We start from the raw sequence: 12,050 nt of genomic DNA, 5'->3' as shown, positions 1-12,050 counted from the left end.
TAAACAGTTTTGTTGAAACACCCTATTTCATTCATTATCAAATGCTTGGTTTTCGATTTGGTTCGTGTTGGAATGGAAGAGTCAATTTAGTAGCGAGCAAATCAGGGACAAATAAAATCGATATAAAATGGTTGCCAATTTTATTGGTGCGAAATAGTGGCACCGTCTTTTGGGAAGCGCCTAATCCAACCGGGCGCTGCGTTATAGTTGATGGGTTAATTAAAACGTAAATTGAGGCCGGTAAAGTTTTAAAAGGGACCAAATGCTGACCGTTTTTGGCCCGAATTGGTCGGTTACACATTCTCCGAAATTGGCCACCGGCTTCGAGGCCAGTTGGTTTTGGTGGAGCGTTGCTAATTTAATTTTGCCCATTGAATTTCTCAGCGCCCATTTGCATAGCAAAATTCGGCCGTAAAGTATCGCTTACCTGCTCATTAAGTCCATTAATGAAGCGACCGATCGAACCCCGCGGTGGTGGGCCACGGTAGCAGAACGGCATCGGAAAGACATCTTTGCGCAAAGGGTGCAGTAGCGACGGGTCGCAATCCTTTTATTTTCCAGACGAGCTGTTGTTTGTTTTGGCACTTCTCCTGTACCGCCTGATGGAAAGTTCTGAGAATTCATTCAACAATGTCCTTTATTGTCCATTTGAAGCTACAAAAATCTGTAAACGGAAACAATCTCGAGTCGTTGGTGTTGTTCCACGTCAAGCTGGAAAAGGTCGAAGGTAATTAGCTATTTATTAGACACTTTGTTCTATCGCCCCTTTGCAAACGATTATGCGGGGTTCGAGGTGGGTGGCGTATCTTGATGTTTTGTCTTAGAGCACCGTAAAAACTTTATATTGGTTCACCGCATGGTTAGTCATTGTAAATATCACTTTCCGTTGATCTCAAGCAATGGGCGAATTAGTTAAGATGAAGAGTTTGTCGGAATGTGTCTTTTGTTGAAGTTGTGCTCGTATGTTACTAGCTACAGTTACTGGGCCACAAGGCGAGCTAATGCCTGGGTCCGCCCCATTCATCGGAAGGCTTCTGCAGTGAATCTTTTCTTTGCTTACCAGGCAGTAACTACCGGCAGATAAAGAGAAGCAAGTTTGGGCGTGATTTAGATGGGTTGTCAGAATGTTAAATTTCATGTACCATTTTAAGTCGTCACTTTCTGCTCCACGAAGTTTCCCACGCTAGGTGGCCACAGCCAGCGTTTCCGCAGTGTTTGGCTAGTTTTCTGGGCTGTGTTTAGCTAGCGGACACCGTGAGCGACCAGCTGGTGATGAAAGGTGCTGGATAAAATTGAATTTATTTCTTGTTACATTACGTTGCCGTCTTTATCCCAGACGGACGATAGGCAAATCTCCGGCTCGTCTGCTCCGCTACTGGGCGACGAGGGAAACTTCCTTTTCGGCGAAGTTGCGCACAGGAAAGTTTCTGTTGGCGCAAGAGTAGCGTTCATTTCTTTTTCTTTTCTCGTTTGTATATTTTCGGTATCTTGTCAGCTCTCTGTGGCCGCCGTTCCCGCTTGCGGATCCAGGCGCTTGTGTCTGATCTGATGGAATTTACTGCCTAAAGACTATCTCCTGTCCTCGCCTTCGGTGTTCTGGTTGGAACTGGAAGATATCAAACTTACAGGCGACCGAGAGGAAAGATGGGGCTTGAAATGGGACGCACGTTTGAAGAAGGCCAGCTCCGCGGGCAGAGGCGCAAACTTTTGGCAAACCGGGCCGGAGCGTAACGGAAATGGAACGAACGTGGTAAGCTTATGATACTAGTGGTATTAGAAATCAATCAAACCCTCCAATGATCGGTCCCATCGGTCCGGGAGATCGTTGAACGCCTTCGAGATTAGTTTGGTTCGGGTCGTTTTGGGACCAGTCGGAAAAATCCATTTCGACCGAAAGTAGGACTCGGCTGCGAGACGTAACTTTCCAAAGAGCATGTGGCTTCGGAGAGGTGTCTTGTGTTAATAAAAAGGCTAACGGCTGGGAAGGCTGTCGATGGTGGTAACCGAAAAAGGATCGTGTTTATCGAAGTTTTCTCGGCTTGTAGCAGGACATCAGGCCGGCAAGTTCGGAAAGAAAGTTTATCGATACCGAAAGGACCCTAGAGAGTTTGTCGGAGAAAGGGGATAAATCTAGCATCGATCCATCCTGAGCATCCGACGGCTATTCAACGATTGTGCCACACGTTCATTACAACTGCCACACGCTTTTGATCACTTTCTTATGTTTATTCAGTCTCCCCTGTCTCCACCAGGGGCCCTTTAATGGTCGTTACGTTTGAGAGCATTCCTGATGTAATCGGTGCACGAGTTACAATTAACCTTTTCTTTCGTAGTTGTCAAAGAGTTTCGGAAGTTTTTGATCCCATTTGGAGTAGGGTGACCCTCTTCAATGGAATGTATATATTTGACATAGCCAGAGTCTGTTTGAGCTTAGGAAAATGTTATTTCTTTGTGAATATTTTTAAGAAATGTTGTTCTTGTTTAAATTACATCTAGGGCAAATATTGTTCACGTTTAATTTACTGTATGACAAGGACTGCGCCCTGGACTTGAAGTTCATATTGGCGAACCCAAAAACTTTTTTTTGTGGTGGGTTGTCTTGTTTATAAATGAACCAAAAGTTCCTTTTCTGAACGGGGATCCTGAACGCTACAAATCCCAGATGGGTATTCGATTCCCGAATTCCAGTAAAACACATCCCCATAACAAAATACGGCCAACGGATCGACCATTATTTTGGTGGCATACATATTTTCCTTAAGGATCTTATTGCCGGCCAAAAGTTGGGACAGTTGTTCTTTGGGGTACATTGTTACGATGGCAATACGGATTGGGTAGTGACCCTGAATGCTGTCACTTACTGTTTCTTTTTCAGGAAATGCTTAGGGCATACCGCTGTCAAGGGACTTTTATGCAAATTTCACATAAGCGGTAGTAAAGCAAACGGAAAACATTCAAGCCCATGTCAACAAATTGTTTCCCATAGAGTAGGCAATCAGATCTGTAAGCTGTATTGAAAGTGGACCTAAAATAAAACATTATTTTCTTCTACCCTTTTTTGTATTATTGTGCTTTGGAGGAAATTCAACACATAAAGGACCGGAAAGTTGATTTAGTATTTAACATCATTGCACACTTCACTTTGTTCTTCGTTTCTTTTCTTCGACCCAGCGAATGCTGGAATGTCTCCAGATCCACTAACTGAGAAAATTGATCGCCTTACCACAAATGCCCATCTTACCAACTACACACAAGTAGATCATTTTTAGAATATTTCTTGAGTTCCTTATGCGGCAGAGATAAAAGATTGAGAACGGACAGATACAATTTGACTGTACCTGGAAATTAGAACAAATTTTGGTCGTCCGGAATCCTTGATTCTTGGAACCGAGAGATCCAAAGAAACAATCAAATCAAACGCAAATTAAATATAACGTTTTGGGCGCGAAGAATTGATTGTTTTACAAAGTTCGCAACAAAAATGGAGGAGCGCACACGAAAATGCAAATAAAACAAAAAGTTCTTCTGTTGTTCTTTGGGTTGTACTTGTGTTATCTTTCTGCCACGATAACAAAAAAGACCGAAAAACCGTCGACAGTAACGCAGAGTGTAGAAAGGCGTCGTAATTTTGTTAGAAAAAATGTTCCAAAGAAGTCCGACCGTTACTGATTCAAAATGCGCCCGAATCGAACAAGATGCGCCCGGAGCTATAAATTAAATTTAACAAAATTGTTTGCTCCACCAACGGCCGCCATTGTGTGGGGCTTCCGAGGAAACGGCTTTCGCGGAGTTTGCGACGACGACGGCCCCGTGCAATGCAGTTTACCGTAAATGAATTATGAGTAAACTTCCTGAGTGCGAAGCGTTCCAGCGGGCATACGAAACGTTTGCTTTTTACCGACAATGGTGTATGAATGATTAATGGTTGCTGATGGACACGAGCCACTCGCTACGGAACCTAACCTTCCTGCCAGAGATGTGTCATTTATCTTGTCATTTTCTATAAACCCACCGTTGTCGGGGACGAAATGGACGGCGCGAGCCTCACTAGCTTCTAACGGTTTGAACACCCGACCCAGGCTACGACGAACATATGATGTCAAAGAGTCTATTGCCGTGAACGAGAACGAAGAAAATCAGTCCGAGTCGATATTGTGTCATAAGCACACAGCTCGCAGCAGAAGGTGCTTTAAGATTTAAACTGCTCCCATCCTGACCATCCTGGCGGGGTGGTGTTTGGTTTTGGCATTGTTTACGCCAAACTTTTTCGAAACTGTTGATGCCGATGAGCAACACGTTGGGACAGTGTTGACGGACTGTAGACTATGTGTGGTAGATCATTTCGAACACAAGTTGGGCAAATTTTAGGGCTGCTCCCAAAGTGCCACATACGAGCAAATGAGTATGGCTTACGATGACACTACCGTCCAGTTTCAAATTCACTTCAAACTGGAACACTTTTATACAACTTTTCAAATGCCCCAGGTTTTCATGTGCCTCGGAGTGTAAATACTGTGCCAAATGGCTTCCGTGCGCCATGTTGCCTTAAAGTAGTCTTAAAGTCGCTTAGTTAAAGCGGCGATGCGGTTCGCCGTTGAGTCGTAAACCAGTCGCGTTACAGGAGCTTCCACGGGGCTTTGGAGATTTTAGTGACACTTTCAACAGACTGCACCCGTTAACCTATTTAGCGGGCGCATGAAAGCTCCCTAATGTGTAATATTTTCTTAATGATGTCAGTTTCTATTAGATTTACGGTGCGGTGCTGTGGTGCCGATGCATCGGATTCAATTTTCCGGTGCATTACGTTGCGCTCCGGGGACATCGGTAATGGTAGATGCATTGTGGTTACTTACCATCTTTCAGTGCTTCAAAAGATGAAAAATAAAAGAGTCAAGAACCTGCAAAAAAGCATTTAAGGTTGAATCTTTTCAAAGAATTCGGCTAATGGAGTACCATTTTAAGCGCGTTTTACTTAAACGTTGTCTATTTACCACTGATCTCCAACCTACCGACAAACGAACGGAACGCTGCCACATTTTCTTGGGAAAAAAGACTTTTGGAAATCTCATTAATGGCTTTGTAAATAAACGACTGTGAATGAGAGCATGGTTCAGTTCATCCGATCCCTTTTTCGCAAACAAACAAAATAACAGACGATAATCCCAAACTGGAGACTGATAATCGGTAGCTTGGTAGGCGATAAGTCTTCACGGCACGAAAAAGCCATTTTGAGATGGATGGAATTATTCATTTTATTAACCCTTCGCGATGACTAATTCGATTGCAATGGCGAGCGTGAGATAAAAGGATGGAAAGATCGGAATGAAAGTTTCGCAAACTCTTTTATCGCACTCCGCGCACCGTCGTCCGTTTGCTCGAAAACAGCGTTGTTATGAAAATGGCAAGAAAAACGCACAAAGTGCGATCAAAACGCAAACTGTACCGAAAGGATTGCCGTTGCCGAGCTGTGTTTTCGGCGGAAGAAATGTTTACCATCCCCAGTACTGTTGCTTCTGTTTGATGAGCGAAGGGCGAGAAAGAAAGTAGACGTTTGCCGGGTTAAAGGATTCCGCGATTCGCTACAATGCATCAAATCGCCTCAAGAATATAAACCGGACCCTACGGGGGAGTAACGGCCATTTTTGTTTTTTGCTTCAAAGTTTTTGCCCCGGTCATTGATTTATTTAGATTTTATGCTTTTCCGCCAGTCGGGCAACCCAGGCGGAACGATGGATTAACACTAGTCTCAACCGAATCGCGTCTGGCCGGAAAAGGAAATAAAACGAGTAAATAAAACGAATAACTCCGACGATTCCGCTACGGAACAACACACAACAACAACTGGCCCTTTGGAAGGGCCTGGTCCGTAAGGAAGAAAGAGGGCGAAAAAAATGTTACTTAGCACCTATCCCGACCAACGATCGTTGAGTGTTGTTTCCGACTATGAATTATGGAATGTGCATAATGTTTCGCGAAAGCTGTTTTTGAATATAAATCCCCTATTGATACTTCTTTCGCAAGCGATAGACAGCGGGATGATTGATTCATGAGCCGTGGCTTATAGTACACACTTTTGCTACGACTTAGGCCCCGACTTCGCTTGTTATTCATTCGACGACATGGGTAAAACTTCGGTTGGCGCTTCTTTCTTTGTTCATACGCTTTGTACGATGATGATGTCCACAGCAAAAAAAAACTCTCTAAATTACCATTTTATTGGCCGACATAAGAGAGATTCATCGAAGCAAGGTATATTAAAAATTTTCTTTTGTTTCATATAAATATTTATGGCAACGTGGTAATATCGCAAATATTTTCTGACACGTTCAGAAAGTGAGCGGTCGTTGTGACGGGTTCTGTTGAAATATATACAAAAACTGGAATTCTCGTCAAATACTGAGGAACAAAGCATCGAAGCAGATTATTCGCTCGCTGATGTTTTATGCTACATTTGCTTCCAGCATCTGTCGTGAAATTTCTTCTTCTCATCGTTCGAAACCACTGCTCCATGTTGTTTGGGTCGCTTTACTGTGGCCAGCTGAACCGCTTTCGGAGGCAAAGTTCGAAGAAGAAGCAGACGATGCGGTCCTTCGCACAAAACCATACTGTTCTATGGTAGACTTTCAATTTTATGAAGATTCTTGAGCTTAAGTGAGCTCTGCAGAGAAAAGTTTAATTTATTCAGTACCATGTACCATGGAGGAAATAATGATTCGGAGTTCGGATTTCCTTTCGGGAAATTCCTAGTTTTTGCCCCGTCCGCGTTAACCTTTCGCATTCGTTATCAGGCTATTGCCTCTGGCAGATGAACGAAACTGGTGCTAGCTAAGCGCGGGAGCTTTGCAAAATCCGGGTAACATTTGGACGATGATTTGCTACTTGCAGTCGGATTGCGTTTGAGAGGAGCATCGGGGAAGACTGCAACGAGGAAGAAACAATATCAGTGTAATCATAACCCTTTATTAGAAGGTTAATAAAATCCGCACCGAAAACATGCCCAGAGGATCTTCAATTTCATTACGAAATGGTCCATTTCCTTGGTTAGTTTTTCCACGGAACCAATCACACTATCGAAGGGCGAATGTTGCCCCATTCGTGACATGTTTGCAGATACTCGTGTTTTAAAACCCATCCCAGGTACACCAGTTGCGCGAACAAACGTAACGACAAACATTCGGTTTTAGAGCCGTCCGGTAATCGCGTAGTTCACTCGCAACATGCAACAGGCCTCGGGAAACATGCCCCGAAATCACCACCGCCATCAGTATCGGGCTGTCGGGCAGTAAATTTTCTATTTCGTACAATTTCTCCAAAGCCGACGGGGCTACAACCGTAAGCGGCCATAAAATCAAGGATGCTTCGTCGGCGCAGAGTAGTATAATGTGGCAATTTGGCTCCCGGCTTCAGACGATAATCCCGTTTTATGAGTCCCGCAAGCCGCGTCGAGCGACCCCGGCCAGGGGTGTGAAATGTGTTGCCAATGGTGTTGTGCAATTTTACGAGCAGCGAAGGTATCGATAAGCGTCAAATTCGATGAGCAAACTACATTTTTCATCGTGTTTGTGGTAACATTCCGGAGCATATTATTTCGACCGACGGTGTAAGCAGGTCCGAGGTCCCCGTGTGCGCAGAAGACAAGTGATCAAGTACCTTGGCGCTGTCGGCACACACTTACTGGGAAGCCGCAGTATTTGTGCAACGATGAAACAGCAGCTCACATAAAAGTTTTATCACGGTATTCTGGCCGGTTTAGAATAAATCATTAATTTCATTTCTAGCGGGCCATTGATAAATTACATTTCTACACCTTCGAAAATGGTGCAAAAATGTTCACAAAAAGGCCAACACCAAAATGACCAGCTGAAAATACTCACTTTAAGCACATTTCATTTGCACACGGTCCAAGATTTCGACCGTAAATTCGGTAGGTGAGTTAATTTATTCAATTACGACCATAACTCTTATCAATTTAATTAAAAGATAGAACGCATCCAGTGGCTAGTGATTTATGGCGCCGCTGCAGTACATCGGCTGAGTCATTGAAAAGTGCAGCAAATTTATTTCCAACTTAAATTGATAGATAACCTGTTTTACAAATACATCAAATACATTTTTATTCCGAAAAACCCCATTTGCCCAGGTCGTAACAGGTTTCTTTTGTCAAAGAGCGCTTTACAGGATTGTGTCTGGTTATGATTTGCATTAGGTCCGATGCCGGTTGCTGTTACTCGTTTATCCTCAATTTATCGTGCATCATTTGTCCCCGAAATGGCAACGCTCGCAATTGACGACGACTGTCAATTTAGCAAAGCGGGCGGGCGTTCCAAGATTCCGAGAAACAAAGAGAACCAACGGAAAACCGGACCACGCGGTCGGCAAATCGTTTTACAATAAAGATAAAAAGGGCGCTCGAAATAAACGGTTCCTTGCGGAGCTTTGGTGCTGCCGCTGTCCGAGACCACCGATTGTTAACCACCGAATTACGAAATCCTGATTGAGACATGTCGATAAATAAATTGTCGCCCTCTCCGCTGCGTCGGGTGTTTCCGCAAGAACAGCAGAAGCGGCAGTGAGTGAGTGTAAATTGCGGACAGAATTTATGCTGCCGAGGCCTCAACCCATGTTCAGCCCGGTTTTCGTCGTGGAACTGGTGTTTACCTTCGCTTTATTTATTGTTCCATTCCTAAGGGGTTTGGCGAAGATTTTTCCACTGTCATCGCCATGGCCAAATCTAAGTGCGGTAACTAGCCATCAGCCAACGGACATAACGTCCTGGGTCAGGATCGTCACTCGGATGACCTCCCCGTTGACCTTCGGGCCCTGGCCAGCGGAAGCGGAGCACATCCTTTTTGTGTGCTAATTTATTGATTGCAAGACACCGAGGAGGACATCAGGGCAAATACATGTCGTTTGGCCTGTCCGGCCGCACGAGATGTTTATTGGCGTTTTTCGGTCCCCGGTCTTTTGCTTGTTTGCGATGGCTGAGGAATTTTAAGATCTCTTGTCCCAGTAGCCAGTCAGCCGCTTGGGGACCCACCTTCTTTATTTGCTGTTTCGTGACCATTTGCCGCTGATCAAGATTCCGAAAGGTGAATGATCATTTTATCGGAATGTGGTTAGCAAAAGGAACGAAAAACCACCCGTAATCGGCCCAGTGAGCTCGTCCCTTTTTATGCCATAATTTAACAGCATTTTAAGGGCAGATGTACGGATCATCTGACCGAGCTTTATGCCATCTTAAATAGGACAACAAAAAATGTGATAATATAATTAGAAGGCATTTTATCATGACGTCGCTCCGAGAAAATTTATAGCATGTGTTTTTATCAATGGAACAAAATGATAAAAGAATAATTGCCCTCACGGTCCGAACAAAAAAAAAGCACTGCTCGTTTCTTATCCCATTCGAGCTTTATTGCGACCCACCGTACGTTTTGTGGCGGCGTGGTAAAGGCAAAAATTACGAATAAATACGCGGCCCAGGTGAGCCGGAGGGCAATCGCCATTTGTCAAATTCGTTCGCCCGCGCGGAGGGGGCTTGAGGGAAATCTTGCGTTCATAATTCAATTCGTCGGCGTAATAACTCAAAATAATGGAAAGCAAAGCTTTTTCCCTCCGTGATTTGTCGCGAGTGGCTGGGCAGGCTACATTCGTCACGGTCGAAACCGGGTCGCCTACGACAGGTGGGCGAAGGCTCGGCCAAGGATCAGCTGTGGATGTGTCACCGATTTTCGGTCACTTTGCGATTTCACTTCATGGCTGTGGTTTTCTGTGTTACGCGTAAGTCCCAAGACGTCACCCGGCCATGTGGTTCTGAATGAGGTCGAATTTTACGGTTCAACAGCCGGTAGCTGTCCGGATGACATTATTCCTTTCCCGCCACCGCCCGCAGCGTAAGTCATGCGTCTCTTCTTTTGGCGTACGGAAACGTTTCTCATTCTCCAGAACGAGAAAGAGCGGGCATCACTCTACCTGTGGTCCTGTAACGACCCGAAATAGAAAATCATTTATTTTCACGCATCAAGAAAAATGGGGCTTCTTCCCTCTAGGCGGGGGGTTGGCCTTGGTAGTGCGTATCTCCGGTGAGCAATTTATCGTTGGATGGCCATTATTGGACGACATGAAGGCAGTCCTGGCGATCGGTTCGTTGGCGTAACGGTGCGTTGTAAATCATTTAACCTTGACCTCAGCGCTATCTTCTTTCTATGGTCGGTGAAGGTCCGGTCCGAAGATGATCCGGCAAAGACCAGCTTTGCAGAGGTGAGCCACCAGAGTCACGTGCATAACAATTCATTCGCTCGGTACAGTCTATTCGTTAAAGTGAGGTTATAAATAATGTGCTAATGCTAGTAATAAAAGAGGTGCGGTGCCTGAAACACTAGAGTGGAGCCTGCCAGACTAGCCAATGGACGTCGACTACTGTTGTTAAGCTCTTCATTTGTTGTCATTCCTATGACGGTTGCAATCGCCGATCTCCGACAGAAGGTAACACGGGTGCGATGGTCATTCGTTCCGCAGACAGATGCAATGTATGTATGCTAATCTTTTAGTAAAACATTTTATGCCTCGTTTGGAGTCATTGTTCCTGCATGTTTAAACACACATTTATTCACCTGAAACAACCCGGATTCGAAGCGGATGCATCTTCTTCATCTCTGCCAACTCTCCTCGCTTTAGTTCAAGAGCCTAGTTTCATCTCTCGACATCATGGGTCGTTTAATCAACAATTTAAACTGAAAAGTCTCAACTCGTTCGTTTGCCCGAGAAAATCCCTTACACCATTTCTTTCTGGCGTCGCAAAAGCGCAAAGTGGAAGAAGAGCCGGCCAATGGAACGGAGTTTGGTTCTGGATCACGCCTTTTGTAAATACAGGGGACAAAGTTGTATTCACACTTCCAATTAGTCCGAGGCACTTCGGTTGGACAACTTCGGTAGTCCGTAGATTTCTGTCTGTGATCTGTGAAGCAGCTTGGCCAACGATAGCAAGTCGCTTGGAGTGTCATTATCCATCTTCGGCTTAATCGTAGCAAAATTTTATGGACAACGTTGTGGGCGGAGACGTCAGGCGCCAGTCAGCAACTTGATCTTATTGTATTTGCTCTGATAGACGGGGAGGCGGTCTTTTCTGCAGGCTTCCGCTTATTTATTGTACATTATCGTGTGTCTCTCGGCGGGCGCTCTCAGGGCACTGCGGATTTGAGCGTTCCTGAAGGAACGACATGGGAGTCCTTTCGGTGCCATTAATTTTACCCCTGTTTCCACGGTATAATTAATTGCAAACTGATTCCTCTGTAAGGACCGAGTGTGTCAACAGAATGAAAGGAAAATGTCTTGACTGAAAACAGATAACGCGTCGCTGACTTCCAGACGTTGACACGGCTGACTTTAAACATACACATTTGTTTTAATTCGATTTTTGCCGCATGTTTATCAATCCGATTGATTCGCTGGAAGTAATCGAATGTTATTTATATGCAAATCACGCAATTAAACGTCACTTTTTCGATTTTTTTTGTTTCTCGCGACTGTTCCGTATCTGTATTGTTTTTGCTCTGTTGTGTTAATGGAACAGGAAGTTGATGAGAGAATCACTGATTGGCTCGTGGAATAACTGACAGCCTTGTTTATGCTGAAAAAATACTCAAAATGTTAATTCTTTCTCCGCCTACTCAGATGTCGAATGTCACCTTATGCTGCATTCGCGGCAAGGCAATGGAATCTCATGAAATATTAATGCTGCCCCGTTCTTAAGAGTCGGTAATGGAACGTCTCTCAATGTTCTTCGAGGGGAAGTTATTTTACGCTCTTAGGCGTACTATTGAATGCCATGAAAGCCGCCACGTAGAGGAGTAATTAGTAGAATTAGTGGACTGCAAGGTATTGAAGGTACAGGTCGCCTTTGTTATGAATATCGATCTTCTGCTCACATTTCTTAGGAATGGTGCTATCTTTATTTGGTCTCCCTTCCTAAGCGAATGAATAGACGAACGCCAAAGCTTGAATGTCACAGGAGACAGCATGAAAAGGATATATAAAAGGTTAAAGAAATA

This window comes from Anopheles bellator, chromosome 1, assembly GCF_943735745.2.
Source record: "Anopheles bellator chromosome 1, idAnoBellAS_SP24_06.2, whole genome shotgun sequence".
Taxonomy (NCBI): domain Eukaryota; kingdom Metazoa; phylum Arthropoda; class Insecta; order Diptera; family Culicidae; genus Anopheles; species Anopheles bellator.
The sequence above is the reverse complement of the archived record's forward strand: the minus strand, read 5'-3'. Positions refer to the sequence as shown.